This window comes from Marmota marmota, unplaced genomic scaffold (assembly GCF_001458135.2).
Source record: "Marmota marmota marmota unplaced genomic scaffold, marMar, whole genome shotgun sequence".
Classification (NCBI taxonomy): domain Eukaryota; kingdom Metazoa; phylum Chordata; class Mammalia; order Rodentia; family Sciuridae; genus Marmota; species Marmota marmota.
Genome location: NW_026000057.1, coordinates 7,430,765 through 7,457,602, shown reverse-complemented (window position 1 = coordinate 7,457,602; position 26,838 = coordinate 7,430,765). Strand labels below are relative to the sequence as shown.

At 34.2% G+C, this 26,838-nt stretch overlaps 1 protein-coding gene across 1 annotated transcript in view; it reads left to right on the top strand.

The window, feature by feature from the left end:
* The window catches only part of Iqcm (IQ motif containing M), a 301,720-nt gene that overhangs the window by 60,212 nt on the left and 214,670 nt on the right, over nt 1-26,838 (top strand). The gene's annotated exons all lie outside the window — the stretch shown is intronic.

Below are 26,838 nucleotides of genomic sequence, written 5' to 3'. Positions count from 1 at the left end.
TCTTAGTTACTCTCCTTATATCAAAGAAGACATTTGGCATTTGTTTTTTAGGGATTGGCTAGCTTCACTTAGCATAATCTGCTCTAGTGCCATCCATTTCCCTGCAAATTCTATGATTTTGTCATTTTTTAATGCAGAGTAATACTCCATTGTGTATAAATGCCACATTTTTTTAATCCATTCGTCTATTGAAGGGCATCTGGGTTGGTTCCACAGTCTTGCTATTGTGAATTGAGCTGCTATGAACATCGATGTAGCAGTGTCCCTGTAGCATGCTCTTTTTATCTCCTTTTTCTTATTGAATTGTAAAACTTCTTCATAAAATATTCTGAACTGCGTCTTTGTCTGTCGAAAGAAAAATTCTCCAGCTCTTTATTGCTCGTCTTATGTACTCTTTTACGGTGTCTTTTGATCGATAAGAATTGAATTTATAAATGTTGCCTTTATAGCTATTTCTTTTTGTGCCTTGTTGGTGAAACATAAAATTATTCCTTACTTAAAGGTCAATTAAATAATGTCTATTATGATCTTCTAAATTATTATATTTTTTATGTTTATAAAATCAGGCTTTTAAGATGCTTAGAGTATATTTTTGTGCAAAGTGTAAGAGAAGTGTCCAGTTCCGTTCTCTCCCCATTCTCTCTTCCTCTCTACCTACTGCTCAATAATTATCAAAGAATATTTGCTGAAAGTCCTCTTTACCTGTAGGACCACCTCTTTCAGTTTTCGTAAAGGCATAGATCTATTTCTGTGCCCTTGTTCCATTTCATTAACCTGTCCTCTGGTTTTCAAAGAGTACAACACTCATAATCACCATGTGCTTTTAATCAGTCTTTTTTTAAAAAAAATTTTTAGTTGTAAATGGACACAATATCTTTACTTATTTTTGTGTGGTGCTGAAGATCGAACCCAGTACCTTACACTTGCATGGCAAGTGCTCCACCACTGAGCTACAGCCCCAGTCCAGATAATAAATCTTTTGTCCAGTGGTCTAGCTGTTTGTAACAGAGGCCAATTCCCGTAGCAGTTAAAATTCCATGAGTAGAAGACTTGGGTTCTTTTTCATTATACTTAATTTTGACATGAACAATAATAGAATTTGTCTGTCTCTGTTCTCCCCACCATCTACCACTCCACTAATAGTCATGCTGTTTCTGTTTGTGTATACCTTCATACTTGAACTATATGTATTTTGAATCATGTGACTTATTATTTCCAAATAATAGCTTTACCTCTTGCCTATGAAAATCAGCTACTTGCACCACTTATCAACTTCTTTTCCTCTTTCAGAATTGTTAGTTGTTGTGTATGAGTTGTGAGACCTGTGCTAGAAAAAATCTCACTCATTTTCTTGAGTATTTTTTAGACTTTGCTCTCCTGCCTTCTAGCCTGGGGCTTTGCCATTTACAGGCAGATTGTCCTTTTTGCGTGCCCATTCAAATATCTGTTATTTTTGAATTCTAGTAATAATACATCAATATGTGGCAATTTTTTTCTTCTAAGAGAAGGTATATCCTTCAATTTGGAGATTCTAATCTTACTTTATTTCACTAACTGTTTCTTCAACTATGAACTTAATAACATTTTGTTCTTTTATTTTCTTTTTCCTGTTTATTATGTCTATCATTTTTCTTGGAATCCTTTTGAACTCTTTCTTTATTGTTTCTCATGTTGTTCATGTCTATCCTATTTTCAATTTCTAATCTTCAATCTTCATTTCTGAAAATGATTTTATTTTTTCCCTTTAAATTCTTTGTTGAACTCTGTCAGCCCAACTGATTATCTCTAATGTCTCACTGTATCTTTCCTCCTCTAATTTTATATATATATATATATATATATATATATATATATATATATATATATATAGTGGCAAGTTACTTTCCCTCCCCCAAAGCACTTGGGGGTTAAAACCAGATTGCTCTACCTCTACCTATACCCCCAGACTTTTTCTTTCTTCTTTCTTTCACATGTTCTTGCTGAGTTGCTCAGACTGGCCTTGAACTTATGATCCTCCTGCCTCAGCCTCCTGAATATTTGGCATTACAGGTGTGCATCACTGTACCACATTCCCAAAACACCTCTCAGTCGTAATCTTTAGTCAAAATGTTCATATTGCTGGTGGCAACATTTTTTTGTCCTTTTTTTTTTAGCAACATTTTCCATTTTCCTCATGATATTCATCCATCAGAACTGTTTTGTTCCCTTTCTATTTTATTTATTTCTGCAATAAGTTTTCACATACATTTTATGCCAGTTCAGTTTTTATTACTCACTTTGAATGTGATGAGTTATTTCTAGTCAAGCTGTTTGTAGAATGCTTCTATATGAGAATAGCTGGGGTAGTGTTCCAGGAAAATGGGGAACATTCTTAATGGCTCGGGTTTGTGTGTGCGCATGAGTTCTTTGAACTTTATTGCTTATGGCCATTTTATTTCCATACTGATAGACAGTTCTTGTTGTTGAAGTCTCTCTTTACCTGTGCTTCAACTAGATGTTGAGCCCTGAAAGTGCAAATAATCTGTGAGAGTCTTCATCAACTCCACCATCCCAATGTCTTGAGTTCTTGTGAAAATGACGTCATCCAGGGTGCTTATGGATTTATTCCTATTTTCCCAAATGGATTTGCTCCTCAGGATGTGGCTACTTATTTTAGAGACCTGTTCTCTGCTTTTTGGGCATTTTAACTTCCTTATCTTCTGCCCATAATTTATCTTTCATTTATATTAAGATTTTTTTTTATCAGATAATGTGCCTCAGAGCAATGGATATGTTGTCATTTCACTGAGAAATTTGCATTTTGGGACATATAAACTGAACAGATAATTCTCAAAAGAAGTAGTACAAATGGCTAACAATTATATGGAAATAATATTCAATATATTTAACCATCGGGGAAAGGCAAATCAAAACTACACTGAGATTTCATCTTACTCCAGTGAGAATGGCAAGCATTAAGAATACGGATAATAATAAATGCTGAAGAGTTATCCTATCTTTCCCTCTTTATCAGAGGGAAAAAGGAACTCTCTCATACACTGTTGGTGGGAAAATAAATTACTTTAGCCACTGTGGAAATCCCTATGGAGGTTCTTCAAAAAGGTGAAAATAGAAGTACCATTTGATCGAGCCATTCCACTCTTGAGTATTTACCCAAAATAGTTAAAGTTAGCATATTTTAGAAATGCATGCATAATCATGTTTATTACAATGCTGTTTACAGTAACCAAGGTATGGAACCCGCATAGGTATCCACCATTAGGTGATGTATTAAAAAAAATATAGCATACACACACACAGACAGACACACACACACACACACATACACAATACATTTTATTCAGTTATAAACAAGAATGAAATCATGTACTTTGCAGGAAAGTGGATGGAAATGTAGACCCTGATTTTGAGTGAAATAAGAGAAAAAAGTATTGTGTTTTCTCTCATGTGTGGAAGCTAAAAGGTAAAAACAAAACAAAACAAAAGGGACTCCATGAAATTGCAAGAGAGACCAGTAAGGTAGAGGAAGAGGGCCGGGGGAAGGAAGGAGGGTAGGGAAGTGGAGGTACTGGGGAGGGAAATTGATTATATTATGCACAAATATGCCACAATGAAACCTAGCTTGTTGTATAATTAATATGCACCAATCAAAAAGAAGTTTTCACTAATGATTTTTATTATTGAATTTGGATTATTTTCAAGAAGAAGAGGGGCAAAACCTGTATTTTTCCTTCACAGTTTACAAATCAGAAGGTAAATATAATATTTTGAGTAACTGAAGCAAATGACATGGAAGGCAGCCTCCCTAAAGAATTAGAGTTCATACAAGAATATTTAACATAAAACATAGTACCAATTTTTATTTTTATTTTATTTTAGATGATATTCTTGTAACCTCCTTAAAAGTTACTTATAATATGTAAAATTAAAATGACCACTTTAGTAGGATGTATTAGTTTCTTAGGGCTGCTATAACAAATTACCCAAACTGGGTAAATTCATTATCTTACAGTTCTAGAGGTGAGACAAATCAAGTTGATATCCTCTATATAAGAAGGGTCCTTCCTTGTTTTTTGTTCTAGCTTCTGGCAGACCCAGCTGTTACTTGGCTTGTGGCAACATAATTCTAAGTCTTTTTGGTCTGTATCTCTTCTCTTGTAAATAAGGACATTAGTCATGTTGGATTAGGGCACCCTTGTCTAGTATGACCTTATCTTAATTTAACTAATTATACTTACAATAACCTTATTTCCAAATAAGGCCACATTCTCAGGTATTGGAGATTAGAACTTCAACATGTCTTTTTGGGGAGCACAATTCAATCTAAAACATAGGGCCTACTGTGTTTTGGTAGTTAGCTGATCATTAGCAGTATCTTTTGTGTTAGTTGATTATTTTAATTCACTGTCTATATTTTTTAGCAGATATCTTTAAAAATTTATTTTTAAGCAGGTTTGTGAAACAACGCTTAAAAAACATAAACATTCTGCTTTTTAAACAAACATTTTCAAACCATTAAGATATGTCAATTTCTTTGTTTTAATACTATGTTTAAATTTATATCTTGCTTGAGTAAAAAATGTTTGGAGACTTGCCAGTTGTTATATCAGGAGACGTAAATATGGTCCAACATTTTGAGCTATCTATTTCATGAACAGATAAATACTTATAAAAGTCTATAAAAATTGTTATGATTGAGTCCAGAAAAGGGAGACACTGGAATATGCTTTGTTTTATTGTGAATAAATGAAATACTTTAAGCTTTAGTTTTAATAATTTGACAGTTCTAATGGGGTATTTATTTCATTTAATGAGGGAGAATGTTTTTTTGGATAATCATTCCTTTTGAAATGATAAAAATATTGGAGAAACTTTTTTTAAAATATCATCTTTAAAAATCATTGAAGGTTTTAAAAAGACAGTAGAAAGTCTCACAGGTTGGTTTTTGACTGAGCACCATATTCAGAGTGGGAAGCCGAATTTTGCAGAGCCAAACCTGTTTATGGAAGTTCAAAGGCATTATTGTGTTGATAAACACAATTGGAAAAGACAAGCATGTAGGCAAGGAGAGCAGGCTTGGGGCCTGTCCACATCATGAACACCCTCCCCACATTATGTTAGGGTAAGAACAAACTGGATGGGATCTACCCCTGCTCTATCAGATGACAGGAACTGCTTATTTATATATTTAAAGGATGCTTTGTTGCTGAACAGAAGAGGCATATGACAAAAAAAAGTACCCTGAGAAATTGTGTATTGTGACCACATACAGTGCCTTTCATGGGTTTGTAGCTTACATATGGATAACCAGCCTCGCTTGGTAGGAGAACTTCAAATTATTAGTTTAAGATGACATCTAACTGGTAGTACCCCAGGTTGCTTGTTGAAAGAAATATGAATTTTACTGAGTAACAGGAACTTCCACAAATTATTTTTTTAAGGGTGGTGACAAGTGAGTCAATAATAGGTAAGTACATAAGGAAAGATTACAAAAGTTACAAAACAAACTGCAAAAATAGGCAAGACTAATACTTCAGTCAGATTCAGATATTGTAATGGTCAGTTTCAGATATTAATGCAGTTCCACTTTGTGTGGTCCAAGAAATGAATGAGTATTTGGAAATACCTGCAGAGAATAGGAAATTATAAAAAGTGACATATAAGTTGAAACTGAACCAGCAGAACTTGTAGAAATTAAAAATTAGAACTACATTGTCAATGGACATAGTGAGGAGCCTATTAGAAGCCCAGGAAAGAGAACTAGTGAATGGGTAGAAAGGTTGGAGGGAGGAAGTGATCAGAATGCAATACAGAATGATGATAGGGAAATACAAAAGAGGAGACTGTGAAAACACTGAGAAGGCTCTACATGTATGGTCAGAGCCAGGAGTCACCTGGCTATGGATGTGGCAGAGGCAGTATCTAAAGAGATAATGGCTGAGAGTAAATCAGAACTGATGAAAGAACTTGATCCTTAGATTCAAGAAGCCCAAAAAATCCTAAATTAAATTAATAAAAAAGAAATAAACAACTTGAAATCACACTGAAGATAAGAACCACTTTTAATAACCAGTGATAAGACAGAGGAAAATTATTTCCAAAGTAAGGGCTGTTAAGATAGCTGATTTCCAACAGTGATTATGGAAGCCTGAAGATAGTGGAATAGGACCCTCCCTGTGCTTAATGAACATAACTGTCAATCTGAAAGTCTGTAGGCATGGTGGACATCTTTCAGGAAGTTCAAGGCATAATTAGATAAATAAAAATTGAGGGTGTTCATAACCGACAGATTCTTAGGAAATACACTAAAGGACAATACAGGACAAGAAAAGTGATCAAGTGATCTTAGCAAGGAGAACTGAAATATAAGGGAAGATATAGATTTTAAAAGCTCTACAGGAAAATAAACTGATGATATATCATATCAATTATAATGTCTAGTCAGTCTAGAGTATAGAATTAAAATATTAAATAGTGATTATGATCTATTTTATATAAATTAGCATATAAATTAATGTTTTCTAGGGCATTTGTTTTATTCATGAAGGTATAAAGTTTTTACATATGCATTTTAAAATATTTGTAATGTCACTTTTAAAACTACATAACTGTCAAAGTAGTAGAGCATGAAAATAATAGTAAAAAGTTTTTAACACAAATCACAGCAAAGTGCTGGCCACATGTGGATGGCTGGTAACTCATGTTGGTGTCAAGTAGAGTTAAATTTCTGTGATTGTACTTCTTAGCTTATTTTCAGAGCGGGGCTACTAATACTCATTATGGACATCATTAACAAAGACTTAAATGTGCAAACAAATCTTGTTAAAATGCAGACTCTGGTTCAGCATTGGTCTTGGTTGGGATGGAGTATATTTCTATCACACTCTCTAATATTGAGGATCGGGCTAATCCAAATACCTTGCTTTCACTGGCAGAGCCCTAGAGAACTTCTTGCCCATGTGCACCAGGAGGGACAAGGGTATTTATAGCAGCATTGTCTGTAATAATATTTAACTGGAAATAATTCAATATCATCGATAGCATAGTACACAAAAATTATAGTAAATTATAATTTTATAATTTACAATTTTGCTATATAGTAAGATTATATAGCAAAAACATAGACCACTTGCATCTATATGTACCCACATGAATCAATTTTATAAACATAATGTGAACAACAAAGGCAAAACATGGAGAATTTTAGTAAATTAAGTTTAAATTAAAAGGTAAAATGAAGCTTTACAGTTGAATGCCACTGGCAAATTTGTATAAAAACCCCACAAAGATGTATTTACAAGGGGCAGGAAAATGGTTAGTTCTTGATGAAGGGAAAGTTCTTTGACTGGAAAGCAGATTCTAGGGTGGTATTTCTGCTAAATGACCTGCTATTGGTTAAAAACTGTATGGATATTGTTTCTCTCTATTTTGTAATCATAGGTTTTAAAAAGAACAAATTTCTCTAAAAAAAGCAATGCCAAGCACCTATTCTGCTCCATGCATTGGGAGCAGGAAATTTTAGGGTGAGCAGCTGGCCTAGTTTGATCTGGACTCAGAGGTTTCCTCAGAGCCATATCTTTCAGTTCTCAAATGGAGACAGTCTTGGGCAAACTGAGATGGCTGGTCACCATATTTCCCTTCGGACCTTTACCACAGAAAAGATCATTGACTCCAGTGGAAAAACCTGAATACCTCATCAGTGTTGTACAATTATGATGGAAAATATATTAACAATAAAGTACATAGTCTTTAAAATAGGTCTTAGAGCAAGAACCAGGCTAAAACTCAATGGAGAGATTTATTTGGAGCTTGTGGTTATATCATCTAGAAAAGGCCACAGCAATTGAAGAGCTAAAGTTTCTTGAGAAGCTCCTGGCCACCAGTCTTTTCCTGTCTACCCAGTCTCTCTGGCTATATGGGCAACGTCTAGATTTTGACTGTTGTATGAGTCAACTTTCTATCAGTATAATGATATACCTGAGATCATGAACTTATAAGGGTAAAGGTTTATTTCAGCTCACAATTTGGAGATTTTAGTCCGTGATGGGCTGATGCTGCTATTTTGGGCCCGTGGTGAGGCAGTACATCATGTCAGGATATGTGGCAGAGCAAACCTTCTCATTTTGTGGCCAGGAAATAAAAGGGAGGAAGGAAAGTGCTGAGGTTCCAATATCCAATTGAAGGGAACACCTCCAGTGACCTAACTTCCTCCCATTAAACCCCGCCTCCTTAAGATTCCACCATCTCCCTGTAGCACAGTCAAGATACAAACTCTATGAAACATGTCCCCCTGCTATACCTTCCTGATTGAACACTTAGGTTATAGGGATCTCAAAAGGGGATGTGAGTGCCCTGAGACCATGGGACTCAGAGGCCTAGCTCCTCAATTTTTTTTTTTGTCCTCCTTTGAGAGACACAAACCCTTCTGCGCCCCCCACCCCCTTGATATCCAGCTTAAATGTCCCATGGTCTATGAAAGTTTCTCTGGCCTCCCTCTGGTGGAGTTTGTCTATGAGTGAGCTTCTAATGTCAAACTGTTATAAAAACCACTTACTACAAATTGATAGTTTTCTTCATTTCTATTTTCCCATTAGAGTACGCACTTCTCAAAACCTGGGACCATGTCTTGTTCATCTTGTATTCTTATCACTTAATACATGCCTGACACATAGTAAAAGGTCAGTATTAGTAAATGTGAAATGAATACTTGCTGAGGTTGTAGACAATAAATTCATGTATATGCTAGGTGCTAGAATCAGTTTGGCCTAAAAAAAAAACCATGCTATGTTATTATTCCTTTATATAGTAAGCATTGCCTGCTTGATTTAAGGTAGCTATGGTAAAGAACATTTTGATTAAAAAAAACCCCTTCTTTTTAAAAAAATAAAATAAAATCAACCCTGATCTGTAAACTACTTATACTTATTGAATATTAATATCTTAGAACATAAACTGCTCTAGGGCAGTGATGTGTTATATGAGAGTTCTGCTAAGTAATGACCACATTTATTATTCCTAATTAAAAATAATAACTGATGTGTTTTCTTCCTAGTACATATGGCAAAGAGTGATATAGATTTTATGGACCAGTAGACATGTTGGGACCCTGAATATATTTTTGAATCTATCTTATATCTGAGGAGAACTATTTATTACTGTGTCCTAACTCATAGGGAAGCCAAAGTCAGTCATTGTTTGAATTTAATATCCTGGAACAATATTCTAGCATTCTAAAATGTACTTTAAACCAATGAGAGTCTCTGTTGTCTTTGGATGGTTGAGCTTTGAAGGAGCTTCAGAATTTCCTGTGCAGTACATGAGATGAGCTTGTACTTAGACAGATAAAGGTAATAACTGTTGAGATCACAGAATATCCCTTCTTTGCTGAAGAGGGAAAAATACTTTTTGTCATTCCTGACTGCTTTGCAAGAAGTAAAATATTTCATTGCTTTTAAGTTGGAATTAATTTATAGCAACTATTGAAAGGATGTATTCAATTACACACCAATGGGTATGAAAATGGATTTTATATTTTACAACCCCTCATTTTTATCAGTTTGTGCTAAGCGAGGTCCACTGGGAAATATAGTAGATGTATATAAGTGATGTTTCTTTCAAGCATTTCATACATATGAATCTTTAAACATGAGATAGTGAAACTGTGCTGGCAAAATATACTACAGTTCTATGGCTTAAAAAAAAAAGCAAAGGCAGTTTGACTCGAAGGTTTACTGGGGCTTAGCAGTTCTTCAAAGTGCCATTTATTAAATGTCATATTAATTACTTGTACCATCAGTCCTATAAAGCAAATCTCTGTGCAAGCATTTTCTGAGTATTTTTCCTTCCTCCATTCACTCTATGGAGTATTTCTTCTTGAGGGTATATACTAAGGTTTATACTTTGTCCCGACACTTACAAAATATTAATTAATTTAGTTGGTTAATTTATTTATAGCAACTTTGGACCAATTTTTAGAACACACAAACAAGGTCTTATTTCTTAATTTGCTTTTTCAAAAAGGCAATTTCCTGAACAGATTTACAATGCCTTTTATATCCAAGGTAATTTCTCTGGCATAAGTTTTAAAAATTGTAATTAATAATTCATGACCACTATAAATTATGTCATATAACATTTTGCAAACTTATCTTACTTAAAGAATAGAAAGCCAAAGCATGGAAGTAAGGATAATAATTTTTTTCTGCTTTTGTAACTTTTGGCTTCAATTCTACTGTAGGAAAAAATTGGGCAGGAAATTTTATTTTTAAAATATTTAAATGACTAATGCTTTGTCTCTTATTGTGATTTAAAAAGTGAGACCATTTATTTCTTATTTTAAAAAAGGGGAAAGCACACAGACTTTAAAAATATTCTCACTTATGTCTTTCATGATCTTAAGTGCTCCTTAATGATTTTTTATCTAGTTGTACTTGAATAAAAATGTTTTTTCACAATTAATCTGTAGAGGATGAATTTTTAAAAATAGTACTTTTTAAAAATTTTTAGTGTTTTGGAGATAGTACATAATTAATTAGATGAGGATTTTGTGTATGATTGTCTTTAAAAAATCTGTTTCCATTAGAATTAATAAATAGGTCTAGAAAAATACTTTAGTAAAATGGCAAAATAACATTGCCATTGGCTTCTTTTATTCTTTTTAGTTATAATTATTCCTATTTTCTATTATTTTTGTCAGATTTCGGTTAACTTGTAAGTCAATGAATATGAGAATAAATATTTTCTGAGGGATGCATTAAGGATGTTGTCTGATTATTTAGAAACTTTAAAAAAATTTTTTTTAGTTGTAGATGGATAATATCTTTATTTATCTTTATGTGGTGCTGAGGCTCGAACCCAGTGCCTCACACATGCTTGGCAAGCACTCTACCACTGAGCCACAACCCCAGCCCCTAGAAACTTTTAATATATTCTTGACACCATTAAATTGCTTTTGTGTCAAACAAATTAAGGAAGATCAATAAGAGAAAATAATAGTTTTTTGTCTTATTAAGAAGGGAAGAGGAAATCCCTTTTTCACCTACTTTTCATGGTGAATATGAGTACCAGCTAAAGTTGCTTATGGAGAGGTTATTTATAAAGCATGAAGCACTAATCTTTATTCATTACTATTTTTAGAATGAAGCATCAAATGCACAGAAATGCTCTATTTTAAGGAATTATTTACTTGAAAATTTTAACCAGTTAGTATAAATAATATTGTTCTATAATTCTAAAAGAAATCTCATATTAATAAGTTTAAAACAATTACAGGAATTCTGATTTAAGTTTTTATTATTTCACTACCAAATGTATGAAATTTTAAAATAATTTTTAAGTATTACATCCAGATTGTTTTCAAAATAATTTTCTCCTTAATAATTTTATACATTTGCTAGTGAAGAATAAAAGCTCATTCCCAGAAAAATCAACTTTGCTACTTTTATTTTGAAATGCTCTAATTTATTTTGTTATGCAAAAAGTGAACTTTTAATTAACAAACTACCCGAGTTTACTCCCTAGTACAAAAAAAAAAAAAAATTACCTTTAAAATATTTGGGAGGACCTTATGACCTTTCAGGAAGATGACTCAAATTCTATTTCACACCACAACATGAATAATATAAATTGCTTGTGTGAAGATACTAAAAGAAGATGAATAGAATATTTGTCTTTTTTTGTTCATTGAAATATAATTTACATTCATTAAGATTTTGAAATGTTCAGCTTTCAAATGTATCTTTAAAGCAGTTTTGGTAAACAGATATCATGACAAAGAACATTTCTGTTTCTCAGAAAGTTCCCATCTGCCCCTTCCTGATTCAGTTTACAATCCTCCATCTCCATAAGTAAATAGTGATCTGATTTCCATCATCATAGTCAATTGACTCTGTAAACTGAACTACTTGCCAATTTGGGAGTTTCATAAATATGGAATTATACAGTTTGTATGTTTTCCTGTCTGGCTGCTTTAATTTAGCATTATGATTTTGATTTTAGATTTATCCATGTTTTGTATATATTAGTAATTCTATATTTTTATTGCTGAGTAGTATTCTTTTTTTTTTGGTACCAGGGATTGAACTCAGGGGCACTTGACCGCTGAGCCATATCCCCAGCCCTATTTTGTATTTTATTTAGAGACAGGGTCTCACTGAGTTGCTCAGTGTCTTGCTGTTGCTGAGGCTGGCTTTGAACTTGTGATCCTCCTGCCTTAGCCTCCTGAGCTGCTGGCATGCGCAACCGTGATCAGGTGATGAGTAGTATTCTGACTATATCACAGTATATCAATACATTCTTCTGTTGATGGACATCTGTATTTTCACTTTTCAACTATTATAAATAAAGCTTTCACTACCATTTATGTACAAATACTTGGGCATGTATTTTATTTTTTTCTAGGATTAATACCCTGCTTGTAGAAGAAACACTTTTCCAAAGTGGTGGCACCAATAGAGACTTTCATCAGCTCTGTGAGAGCATTTCAGTTGCTCTACATCCTCTCCAGCATTTTATGTTGTCAGTCTCTTTCCTTTCAATCTTTGCAGTTGGGGTTTCAATTGTATTTCCTTGCTTGATGATTAATGATGCCAGCTACTTTCTCACATGTGTATTTTCCATTTGTCCATTTTTTGTGAAGCATCTGTGTCTTTGGCCCATTTTTTAAATTGGATGTTTTTTGTTATGGTAGTTATTGATTTATAGGAGTAGGTGGATAGTCTGAATTTAAGTCCTTTGCCATGTGTTGTAATTACTCTATCTGTACATAGCCTGCTTTTTAAAAAAATTGCCTTTTTTAAACATTTAACTTTTAGTTGTAGTTGGACACAGTACCTTTATCTTATTTATTTTTATGTGGTGCTGAGGATCGAACCTAGAGCCTCACACATGCTAGGCATGCGCTATACTGCTGAGCCACAACCCCAGTCCATTTTATTGCCTTTTCTTAAAGGCAGAAAGTTTTGTTTTTGATGAAGTCCAATTTTCATTTTTTTAAAATGGCATGACTTATGCTTTTTGTGTCTTCTGTAAAAGTATTTGCTGGTACCAAGGTTGTAAATATCTCATATATTTTCCTAGGAGCTTTGCTATTTTAGCTTTTATGTTTCTCCTTATGATCCATCTGAAATTGGTTTTTGTGAATGGTTGAAGATGACATCATGTGTTAGAGAGATTTTTCTTTCCCTATATTGAGTTGCTTTGGTGCCTTGTCTTTGATAGTATATGTGCAAGTCTAATTCAGGACTCTATACTATGTTCCACTGTTTGTATATCTTTTGCTAATAGCACATTATCTTAATCCTGTAGGTTTATAGTAGGTCTAGAGGTCATGTTGTATATGTTTTTGATTTTTTTTAAGAGAGAAAGAAGAGAGAGAGAGAGAGAATTTTTTAATATTTATTTTTCAGTTTTCGGTGGATACAACATCTTTTTTTTAATGTGGTGCTGAGGATCGAACCCAGCGCCCTGCGCATGCCAGGAGAGCGCGTTACTGCTTGAGCCACATCTCCAGCCCATGTTTTTAATTTTTTTAGATTATTTTTTATCTATTTTTGTTTTCTTTTCCAAGTAAAATTTTAATTTATCTCATCTATTTCTAGAAAAAATTCCTGTTGTGATTTTAATTGGGATTGCTTTTGAATCTATATATCAAATGAACATGTAGAATAGCAATCTTAAAATTAAGTCTTCAGCCTATGGGTATAGTGATCTCTGTATTAATTTCTGTCTTTTTAATCTCGCAGCAACAATTATATTTTAACTACATTTTTTATTAAGTTTATTCTTAATGCTTTGAAGTTCTTAAACGATTACAATTGATATCAAATTTTAATTCCTTTTTCTGAGTGTTCATGATATTGTATAGAATACAATTGACTTTTTGACCAGTTTTGCATATTATAACACTGCTAAATTCTAGTTCTGCTAATTTTCTTTCAGATTCATTAGGTTTTTCTACATATCTAGTTATGTCACTAATGCAAAAAGGCAATTTTACTTTTTTCTTTTCAATTTTTGTCAGTTAGGCTTTATTTGTTAACTGACTAGGAACTCTAGCACAATGCTAAGCAGAAGCAATGATTACAGATGTCTTGTTTTAAATATTAGGCCAGGCATTTCATAGTTCACAAACATTTATAATGTTACTTCTAGGTTTTTGTTTTGTTTGGTAATATTCCTTTGTAAGGATAAGGAAATTTCCTTTCATTCTCAGGGTACTGAAAACAAAATTTTAAAATTATAAATGTATGTTTGTGAGGTTTTTTTTTAAAAAATGTTTTGCATTTATTATTTTTAATGCATCTATGTAAAATATCATTTGGCTGTCTGGAATTACATTAGTTCATTTTCATATGTAAATCTAGCCTTGTGTTCTTGGCTATATCATGCTTTACAGATACTCATGGATTCGCTTTGCCAGCACTTTGTTAAGGACTTTTGTATGTATGTTCTTCGACATCAGCAGGCTGTCACCTTCTTTCCTTGTAACATCTTGTGTAGCTTTGCTCTCAGGCTTATAACTGTTAAACTGTTAAAATGAGTTGGGTTTCTTGTCTCTCCCCTAGTGGCAGACAAATTTTTCCCAGTATCAGTGTAGCATCAGGGCCTGAGTAGCTTTCAGATTCTTTCCGGTAACAGTCAACCACAAGCTTGCATTTCTGCAGGACCCGAATTTGGGAATAGACTTTTCTAGGTTCTCCTGCCTCACCTCAAAAACAAGACAGGATTCACATACCTTCATCATAGATGTTGTCTCTCTCTCAGGTCTTGCTGCCTGGTTTCTAATCAGCACTGAGTCAAAGCCCTAGATAAAGCAGGAGAGAGGCTACATATGCTTCTTCTGTGTGGCATTTGAGGATTCTACACCATCAAGTTTGGGTGCAATTGACCTTTAAAGATCTAAAGTTTCCTTCTTATCTTCCTTGACAGTGGGTATCTTTTCTTTGATCTGCCTAATATGAGATAGTTTGGGGGTTGTCTCTCCTTGGAGGAGCTTGTCTACCATGTATTGCGGTTGATCAGGATGCATTGTGATCATAGTTCTCTGATTGGCTCAAAAAATCAATTTTTTTTTTTTAATAGACCATCAGTCTTGTTCTTAGGGTAAAGTTGGGAAGGTGTTCCTTTGTGACTTTCTATATCTAAGTAAAAGTGTAAATCTGCATATCTTTTAAGATTTTGAAATGATGTTCTTTAATACTCCACCCAAAAGCTATGCACTGTGTTTGATTTTCTATCTTTTATTGTTTGGCTTCTGGGCTCTGCTTCTCAGGATCTCTTTCCACTCTTACTGGAATAATTAATGTGCCCTAATTTAGAAAGAATATAAAGATAGTTTTACAGTTGAAAGAACAAATAATTTTAAGTCAGAAACAGAGTTGAGATCTCAGCAGATAATCAATGTATTCTGAACTTTTTCTTATTAGGATTGGGAGGTAATACTTGTTTTTATCTTTCTATTGGGAGATATGAAGCTAAAATGAGAAGGTGTGTGTAGAAGATAATTTTTAATTTTTAATATGCTAAATAAATATAAGTTGCTGACAAGCTATTTTCAGAAAGAAGCACATATAATTAAAATTTGAATATCCTAAATGAATCTTTAGTAGCTTAATATCCACAGTACTTTATGGCCTGTTGGCAGTAGATAGGAGTGGGCATATTTTATATATTAGGATAATTGGAAAATATTTATTGAGCATCTGCTGTATGAGCTAGATGCATTGCTTGTTGAGATCACTTTAAGCAAGATAAATCTATTAAACTTCTATTACTAGGTGAGAATGTAGTAAACAAGTAAGCAAATTTTGAATGGTTGGCTCAACCTGAGGTTGGTTATAGCCTTGGATCTTATATTTAACAAAACCACTTTGTAAAAACTTGGACTGTTGCTTGGGAAATTGCTGAGATGAGTCTCCTTGTATCTTATTGTGCAATTCCATTCCTGATTTTTAAAAATTATACTTCACTACATAGTAAAGTACTATTACTCATGCTTTTTTCTGGGTCTAGTCTCTTTTTCTGATAATTTAGATGTTCAATGCAAGTCACATTTTTTTTGGAATAAATAACTTAATTTGTATATATTTGTGATATTGGAGATTGAATCCAGGGATGCATCCCCAGTCCTTTTAATTTTTTATTTTGATACAAGTTCTTGCTAAGTTGATAGAGCTGGCCTCAAACTTGCAGTCCTTCTGCCTCAGCCTCCCAAACAGCTGGGATTAGAGGCATGCACCACCAATTTAAAAAATTAATGGAAAAAAAAAGTAAAGAGGCTAGTATGATAAATTTATGTCTACCCACAATCTAGCTCCAACCATTATAAACTCATGGCTAATTTTACTTCTTTAATTTATGCATCCACCCAGTACTTCCTTTCTCTGTTGGGATTATTTGAACCAAACTCTTTAATATCCATCCATATTTTTCAGCTTGCATTGAAAAAGATAATCTCTTATTAAAGTACAACTGAAAAAAAATTCATCTAATATTAATAATGCAATATTAACTAATATACACTAATTATTCAAATGGGTCTGTCTTATCATATTTTGATAGAGGTTTCATTCAAGTACAGATGGAGTATTTATGTCTTTTTTTTAAAGATAAAAACATTTGTTATAAGTATAATGGAAGTAAAGATGACATCTGAATTTTGAAGGCAAAGAAATGTTGATTAAAGATTTTTTGTTGTTAATTTTTTAAACCGAATATACAAAATTCAAGTTAGGTCTATAAGTATACAGATAAATACTAGACATCAGCCATGTATTAGAAAGAAGTTTTGATCTGTGGCTGCATTAAAATACAGGAAGTGCTGACCCAGACCACAAGCACTGATATGTGTTCTGTTCCATGGTAGAGACTCATAGTTCATAGCCTCTGTGACCATTCATGTTCATGCATCAGCATCAGTCAGGTGACTTCAAGGGATATTTTTCTTAATACTGAAAAGAAAAAAAACCTTTGAGAATTATTTAACTTTTTCATAACTAAGAGTAGGTTGAGGGTTATCTTTTTAACCACACAGTCACATATCTTTGAATTCTATGCTTTTGTGAGTGGAGAGAAAAAGATGATGGTGTTACAGTTGGGCCTTGAACTTGGCTGTACTTGGGAACCTAGAGATCATCTAGAATGAGCTTGGGCAGGGCCCATGCATAGGCAAATGTGGGGAGGTTAAGGCAAGCAGAACAATTTTTTAAATTGATTTTTTAAAAAAAATAAAGGACAGCAGAATGCATTACAATTCTTATTACATGTATACAGCACATTTTTTCATATCTCTGGTTGTATATAAAGTATGTTGACACCAATTCATGTCTTCATACATGTACTTTGAATAATGATGTTCATCACATTCCACCATCCTTGCTAATCCCCTGCCCCCTCCCTTTCCTTTCCACCCCTCAAGCAGAGCAATTTTAACAGGAGGATATCTCCACACTTGGATGTGGTAGTTAGTAAAACTAGTATGGTGGATTGAGAGAAATACACTTTATCCTGAATTATTCTTAAAATTCCTACTAAAATAATTCATATTCTGTTTCTCTAAAGAACCAAATTTTATTGAATGTGATCTGTTGGTGTGTAGGAGGAAGAAGACAGAGCATCTGTGAGAAATTTTATTAGTACAGTCAATGTTCAATTATTAGTAATAATGGAAACGGAACCCACATGGCTATCTATCTCCATAGATAGCTTCTGAAGCATTTATATGTAGAATTTCCTTCATCCTTTCAGGACCTAAGCTTTTACTTGTATTTTTAATAAGTACAAAAACTTATTTATGCTACATCTTTGCTTTCTATTTGATGAAAGGACTGAAAAGGACAGGTAGAAATCTCATTCCTTAAACCCAGTAATTGTAAATGTTGGTCACTAATAAAGTAAAATTCTTGCCTTAGCTCATGAATCTTGTTACATTTATCTATGATGTTTGCTGTAACATTATAGCTTTGGACTTTGTAAGCTTCTTGGTACTTATACAAAATTTTAATATAATTCTCCACAATATTTTGCCTGCAATCTAATGAAGTTTCCACTAATCATGTATAGTTTATAGCTTGTAGGACAAGGAATTAGTTATCACCTACCTAGTTTTGACTCTGAGAGTAAAAAGAGTGAAACATTTGGAGTGAACATGCAGGAATAAGCAGGGCTAGAATTCTTCTCCATAATTACCCTTTTGTGGTTGTTTTGACCACAGTCTTTTCTCCTCTTGAATGTATTACTTTATAATGAGCTTTTAGTAAAGATAATGATACATTAATGAGCTTCAGTCTTCTGACAAGCCAATCATCAAAGACAGATGGAAGTAACAAACTTAATCTTTCTTATGGGATTAGATTGTTATTTTTGTTTTCTAAAAAGACCAGCTCATTCCATAATTTGCACAGTAATTCTAGTTCATGCATAACTGTGAATAAATCAAATAGCAGAGATTTGCGACTAAACATTTTGTAGATAGGTTTTGTTTTCTAGAGCTTAATCATTTTTCATATTACAAAACAAACACATCTTTATTATAGAATTTCTAGAGAGTCAAACAGGTCACATTCCTTAGGAAGCACATGCACATTCCCTTTAGTGATAGAGCATATATGGGAAGGCTTCATGCAAGACCCTGTCCTAACCCCACTATCATCCCAGCTTCCAGATTTCCTAGTGTTGGGATTAACAACCAACTTCAGAGAGAATTGTAGTTTTTTTTTAAACCCTTCAGCTAACATAATCTGCTTCTGTTGGTTCACATAAGAATCTGTTAAAACATAAGATTTGTTTTTTTATCAGATTGTTTCTGTGTGATGTAGAGACCAAATGGCTGAATTGGAGCCAAACACGGTCAGGTGTGGACCCTCGCATGTCCAGCTCATGTGTTTGTCCCTGACTGTGGTCTGTTTCCCAGCCTATTCTCTGAAGCTCAGTGCAAGCCTGATTTCACAAACAAAGCATGGCTCAGGTTCCATGGCCACTGGTGTGGAGAAAATACAGGATAATTTTCCTTAAAAGGTAGCTGCATATGAGTTAGATATAAAATATTTACCAACTCCCATAATCAGCCCAATCAGAACAAAAGAAGATAATAGATAACAGAAAAAAAAATGAATCAAACCCGAAACTATCACTTTTAACATTTGACACATTTTTGGTTATCTTCTTGTTTATAGATATTTTTTCCATAATTAAAAGCATAAAATATATAAGATCTTTAATTTTTTACATTGTAATTTTAATGTCAAAGACTTCATAAACATAATCTGTTATTGAAAAATAATCCAGTGCATAATGTACTAAAATTTACATAACCAATCTCTCCTTACCAGTATATTTATATTATTTCCAATTTTATTTTTGCATCAGGGTCCCAAAGACCCCCTTCAGCTTTAGTGACATGCTAGAACTCATAGAACTCCACATGTCGTTACACACTTGGATAAGATTTATTACAATGAAATTAAAAAACACACACAAAAACACTTCAACAACAACAACAAAAACAAAGCAAAATCAGGAAAGGGAAAAGGCACATGAGATGAAGTACAGAGGAAGGAATGCTCAAGCTTCCAACTGTCCTCTCCAGGTGGAGTCACGCAGGATGCATCTAATTCCTTTAGCAGTGAATCATGACGACATACGTGAAATGTTGTATTCCTGGGAAGCTCATCAGATAAGCAGCACCCACAATTTTTATTGGGGCCTGGTCACACAGGCATCTTCTGCCTAGCATGTACCAACATTTCAGATTTCTGGAAGGAAAGCAGGTGTTTAGTGTGAGCCATACTGCTCGCATAATCTAGGTGTAGTAAAATACCCTTTTCATTCAAAGAAAATTTATATCAGTGTGGGGATATGTTTACCAGCTTTGTTCCCCCAGTTCTCACCACAGGTCAACTTGCAAAAAAAGATCTGCTAAGATTAGCAATCTCAGGCTTGCTGTGGTAACTCCTTTCTGCATAATTATTAAAAATAATGATATAATAAACATGTTTGTTTATCTTCAGTCGTATTTCAGATGTTACCCTTCTGAAAGATTACTAGACATTTGTATTACATTCTTAAAATGTGTAACATGTATATGATCATTTAAAAGATTTTTATTTTCTGACAAATAGGTGAGATCCATGTGGCCCAAATATTAATATATAATAAATTTGGAAGAATTTGATTTTTTAAAAAATTTAGAATTACATGAGACAAACAAAAGACTAGTCAATGATTGCTTTCAGTGGGGAAGGGGGTAAATTATCAACCAATGTTTACTTTTCTCTTTGTCTTATTTTGCCTAGAAAACAGTGAGTTCACCTTCACCTGTAAAACAAGCATGCATCATCTAGGTCACTTTAAAATTCGTCTGTTCAAAAAATCGTTTAGTTCATGTTCTGTCCCAGGCATCATGGTTGTGCTGGACGCACGCAGCCTGGGCCCTGGAGTTTGCAGTTTGTCATCAGGATGAGCTGACATCGTGTCTCCTGGCAAAGATGACACTAAGCTGCCCTCCAAGAGGCGTCTCCAGATTACAAATTCAGATAGCTGCCCCTCAGTGCAGGAGTTGATCTGTGATGGACCTGGTAGCTGGGCTCCTGATTTTCTTATCTTTACCTCCTATGCCAAGACCAAAAAGTTTTCTAATGATGCTGACATTGATACCACTGGTTACCAGTTACCGTGATGAGTCCTACTTCCTCCAGTGTTGAAGTATAACACCAGAGAAGCACATGGAGACCACCATAGAGTAGAAAGTAAGAAGCTTTATTAAAAAGGATAGTACAAGAGACTTCTCCTGGGTGTGGAGAAGGGGACCCAAAGGCAGATCCATGGGATGAGGAAGTCCCTTGGCTTTTGTATGTCTAAAGTTTCCCTTGTTCTCCTGCATTCTTCTCCCTTATCTTGTTCATTTCCCCTCATCCTGCAGAGTGACTGGGGGATGTCAGTAGAATGGCCAGGGGGTGAGCAGGTGGGCTGGAAGGGTCTAGGTGGAGTGCTAGGCAGGAAGGGAGCCTCTGCCCAGGCAGCTTTGATTAGTACCTCCCCATCTGCTCAGGGGTTGCTTAATTAACAACCTTTTTGGGAGGGGGAGCTGCTTTACAAGTACAAATGTCCTCTTTAGAAAACAGAAAAATATAGGTCTCCATGTTAATGCCTCTCTAGAGGCTCACAACCCAAAAGTTCTGGGTTGCTTTCTCCAGACCTCGCTGTTGTTTATTTTATTTAACCTAATTTTGCCTGGTTTTACCCCAAGTTGCATAATTTATCTTTAATGTATTTCAAGCTGTACTTAGTTATAAATAATTACAGAACTTTTGTAAAATACAGAACACTATCATAAACACACAAGAATCATCTAGGAGTCTATTATCTAGGGATAATCATTGGGAAATTTTTGTGTGTTTTCCTACCATCTCTTTTCCAGGTATATTTTTGTCAGTTAAATCACGCAGTATCACAGGAATGCTTAGGTGGTTCCCATAATATAATGAGGAGCTTTGGGAAGGGCAATGTCATGAGGGGGTCATTTTTAAGTTCTCTGAAAAAGAAACTAGCCATTTATTATGTGTTTTATTTCAATGTTTAGCCATTGTAAATGCAGGACAGTACACACTGGTATTGTTATTTTGTATCATAGAACAAGATCCCATTTGACAGTTCATTTCAGATTTACTCTGAATGAGTTCAAGTTTATACTGCAGGAAGAAAATGGTTAGGATCCAGGGAAACTATAGTATGCAGAGAAGAAACTATGAGTTAGAGCCAGGCAGCACCAAGTTTTAAGTCCAAGCTGTAAAATCACACGACTACACTGGATCCTATAAGAACTGGATGCATTAACTCGTTATGGGAAGAACTGCTGGTACTCTCACACCATAGTTCTTAAAATTCCCTTATTCTTAATTTTGTTTCATGTGTTGGTTTTCAGACAAATATGCGTTTATTCAAATAAAAGTCTTGATTTTCTGAGCAGATTTCAGATTATTGATATGTTTGAGAACTTTTATTCTTGGCCTTTATACACTGAAGAAAATTTAGTTGTGAAATTTCTGTTTCATAACTTCTTTTTCCTGAAAATTCTGTTGGTGATTGTCTATTGTTGGTTCTTCTGTTGTTTCACAAAAGAAATTTGGGAATATCTGAGCTTTACACCTATATAAATGTTTTTTTTTTCTTGAATATGCCTGAATTATTCTTTATTCATATAATTTGTTTTATTCCTGTAATTTTGTAGTATATAATTGCATACTTTTTATTAATTCCCCCAAGTTAATAAACCCCAATTGCTACAAGATTCAGATCAATTTTGAAACTCTAGAAGTCATTACCTAATGTGTTTTCATTTCTAGTTGTTCTGATTCCATCTTCTGTGATGCATATGATTCTTTTCATAGACATTTATTTTTTTGTCTTCTTTAATCTAGAATCTTCTCTTTCATAATTTTTTCTTTGGATGCCTTTCTTCTGCATTCCAGGAGTGCTTGCCAAATCCAGTCATTTGGTATTTTGCACTGTCATTCACACTCCTACTAACTCTGACGCAGATTTTAATTTTGCCATTACATTTTGTTTTCTTTGTATGTCCTATCTTTTTAAAAATGCTCATTTCCACTTTCACTTACCTTACAATTATTATTATCTTTAAAAGTCTTAGTTTATTAACTCCTATGGCTTGGCTTGTTATAGTGAGAATGTCAAACATTTTTCATAATTTTCCCCTGGTTTCAGCATAATATTTTTAGATTTATATTCTTTTACTAGAATTTTAGGTGGTAGACTCTATTAGTTTCCTGTTGTTGCTGTAACAAGTCATTACACAGTTGTAAAATAAACATCATCCAATTTAAAGTGGGAATAACAGTCTCAGGTTTGCTATGTTGTCATATTCATTCATACATACATTATATATATATATTTACATTGCATTTACAATGGCTATATATATATATATATATATATATATATATATATATATATATTTCTTTTTTTCTGTTTATAACAGCCCATGTATTATCCCTCATAGTTCAGGAGGCCAGATGTCTGAAATCAACTTCACTGGACTAAGTCAAGGTATCCTCAGGACTGTCCATTCTTGAATCTGTAGGGAAGAATATTTTCTTCCCTTCTGGACACCTCTTGTATTCCTTGGCTCATAACCCTGTCTTTACATCACCCTAATCTATTACTTCCATCAAAACATTTCCTTCTCTTCTTCTGTATTCAGATCTTAAGCCACTGTATTATAACAACACTTGTGATTTTATGTAGGACTGACCAGGATAATACTGGATAATAATTCCTTCTTTGGATTCTTGATTTAATCACATTTGAAAAGTCTCTTGTGCCACATAAGCTAATACATAAAGGTTCTACCATTAGGAAATTAAATACCTTTGAAGCTATTGTCCAGTCAACCACAGGGCTCTTTGTCCTTGTGTCTTAGTCAGTAGACATCAAATTCATATATACCTGGGTTCCCACACCCCTCACCCACCGTCGGAACTTGGGCAAGTGATTTAATACATTTGTTCCTCTCCAAAATGGGGACATCATTAGCATTCTCCTCTTAGGGTTGTTGTGCAGATTGAATCAGGTAATGTTTATAAGGGGTTTAACAATCTCAGCTTTGAAAACATGTTAACTAGCATCAATGTAGTTAAAATAGGCTGCTGTTTGTTTACTCTTCCCTGAAGAAAAGCAATAACTCTATGTAAAGTCAGTGATTGTGAATAGAACATGAGGATTTTTCTCAGCTTTGCTCCATGTTTGCTCTGATATGCCGATTAACCTTTTCTAGTTCTATCTTGATGAACAGATGTCAGTGCTTCTTTCTCTGCCTGATTCCCAGTAATCTGCAGATAACCATTTGGAACATTTAGCTCTGCTGAAGTGGGACCTTCCTCACTCCTTCATTCTTTTATTACTTTAGTTATTTAGCACATGAGTAATTATAATCCACATTATATATTATCATGGAGACCTGCCAGTCCAGCCTTTGCATAGAACTCTTTCGCTACAAGGGGACTATATTGCTTCTTCTGAGTTAGGATCACTTTCTTTTTACAATTGTTGTCTTGGAGTTGTGGGGTCCGAGTGGAATATGACAGGAGTGGGAAGTGAGAGGGAAGCAGTACTCCCTGTTGTAGAGAAATGGTTTTGGGTTATTTTTTATTTATTTTTTGTTTAACTTTTTCCTCAGGAGGTATCAAGCTCTTCTGACCATTTTTCAGATTGGGAGAGGACATTATATTACTATGTAAAGGTCATTGATAGCTTTCCTCAGTTCTCTTCCATTATCCCAATTAAAGGAAATTTGCTCCTTATCTGCAAATTGGTGAATGATTGATGTTTGTGACCTTGAGATTTTTAACATTACCTTTATCATTGTAGTATCATTGGGGGTATCAAAGGGGCTGCCTCACAGGTGAAGGTAACAAGCTCTTTAAAATCAGAAATCATTATTCTTTTTATTTGTTTGTTTGTTTTTGGTACTGGGGATTGAACCCAGGGGCACTTTACCATTGAGCTGTATCCCAAGCCCTTTATATTTTTTATTTTGAGACAGAATTTCACTAAGTTGTTTAGGGCCTACCTAAGTTGCTGAAGACTGTCTTTGAATTTGGGATCCTCCTGCAACAGCCTCCTAAGCTGCTAGGAATACATGCATGAGCCACCTGACCTGGCTCAGAAATTATTATTTTTTTGAAAATTTTTTATTCACTTTAGCTTGGAAGAATCTGCTGAATTTCTTCAAATACTTTGAAATTCAGAAAGAAAGAATGTATCAATCATGCTGCTGTTCTGTATTATATTCTTTCGTATCAGAATGAAATTTCCATATATTTTTCTAATTCATGTAAAGGTTACCCTGCTTCCTAGAATTCCATCTAGTGATATTCATCTACTAGTCCTATCAGCCCAAAAAGTTTTATGTTTTATTTGTTGTCTGTCAGTACACACTTAAATAAAAGTGTTAAGTAGAACATAGAACAAAAAGGTTAACCATATTTCTCAGATGTTTTATAACATAGGAAAAGAAACTATATTAATTCATGGTATTCAGTAGCTATACATAAATCATCTGTTGAAGCAGAACATGGTGCTCTGAAGTATGATGCCTTGGCATGGGAGCATTTTGAGTTGGAGAAGTCTGGGAGGCCTGCAGAAGCAGGAGGGTCTCTCTGAGCTTCCTCTGTTCCCCTTTTCTCACTTAAAGGGGGTCATCGAAACTAGAATTCCTCTCCTTTAAAACAAGCCATAGAACTTAGGATGCTCACCTTCTGAGCCCCTCCCTTCTCCCATAGAGACCTTCATATAGCAGGTGTCCTGTCCCATTCTTGAAGGACAAGAGCAAGTGTCCTGTCCCACACTGAAGAAACAGGCCTACTGTCTCCCACCCCCAGTCTCTTCCATTAGGTCACATCCCTTCTTTATCCAATCATACTTCTACATGTCTATCCAATTCTTCATCACACTGAGACTTCAGAATACACATTTTCCCTGGGCCCATAAAACTCTGAAAAATTAACTTTTCATGCTTTCCCTTTATTAATCAGCCTTATGGGAGTGTCAACCATAAATCCATGAATCTTGTAATGGATGAGAAAACTGTATTACTTTTTCTCCCTTACAAATCTTGGTTTTGGCTAAATTCTTTTGGAAACAACTCATTATTTAACAACAACAACAAAAAGATTGTTTAAGTAATTTTAGGATATATACTTTGTTCATTTTTATACTAGAAATTAACTCCTGTGGATTGATGTAAACGGGCATTTCAGTCATTTATTCTAAAATTTGAACTAATATGGCAGATGGAATTATCTAACCAAGCAAGCTTCTGAGGTCTGATTATTCAAATGATTAAGATGCTATTTGTCAACTCTAGTTTACCATCCCTTTTAATTATATAGAGAATCAAACTAAGATCTGCTAATTCTGTCTCCTAACTATTAATTGTTTGTAATTACCTACAGATTAAAACGGCATGTGCAATTAACTCAAAGAATTAATTGATACAAAGGAATTGCAAAAAAAGAAATAGAATGAGCTTGGCATGAATAAGGCTCTGGGGACCCCGAACCACTGAATCCAGTGGTGGTTTTGATTCTGTTGGGTCCTAATCAAGATATATTGCATTTTCTTTGGGGACTTCCCCAGCTTTTCCTCCAAGAAGTTGTGAACTATTTCTTAAGAGCATTTGGTTTCTTGGTGGACAGTATATTTGAAGTTTGAATGGCTATTGTTTTTTGCTAATGTCTAGATGAACAAATCTATCATTTGCAACATGGAGGAAATGTGTGTCACTATAAAAATTCCAGAGTGGTGAATGTTTTAATGGGCAAATAATTTTTCTTTGGTTCCTTTCTTCTTTCTCTTCTTTCCTCATGCCCTGGCAGTACTGCCTGTAGTATATGCAGTCTTATCAGTTTTCTGCGAGTGATTTGAATAATTTAGGTTTCTAAAATAACTATGCTTATTAGGTTATTTGAAATATCTCCCACCTGTGTGAATAATGGGCACATTGTGAACTACATAAATTTGAATAAAAATAGAGAATAAAATAAAAAGTTACCTCCAACTGAAAGGTTATTTAGAAATCATTATCATTATAAATATCAAGATGATTCTAGATAGTGAGGGGAGATGGCCTGATGAAAAATATTTGATTCTGGAAAAGAAGTAGATTTTTTAAAGCCCGTTTTGAAGATTTTCCTGTTCCTTCATGCAATTGTCATTTGCATTGTATGAGGCCTTTCACTTACACTTTTGCTGGTTGGCCTTTCAATCAATGCCAAATCAGGGCTGGGATCCAGGAACACCCATAGACATGCTTGGGGCACAGCA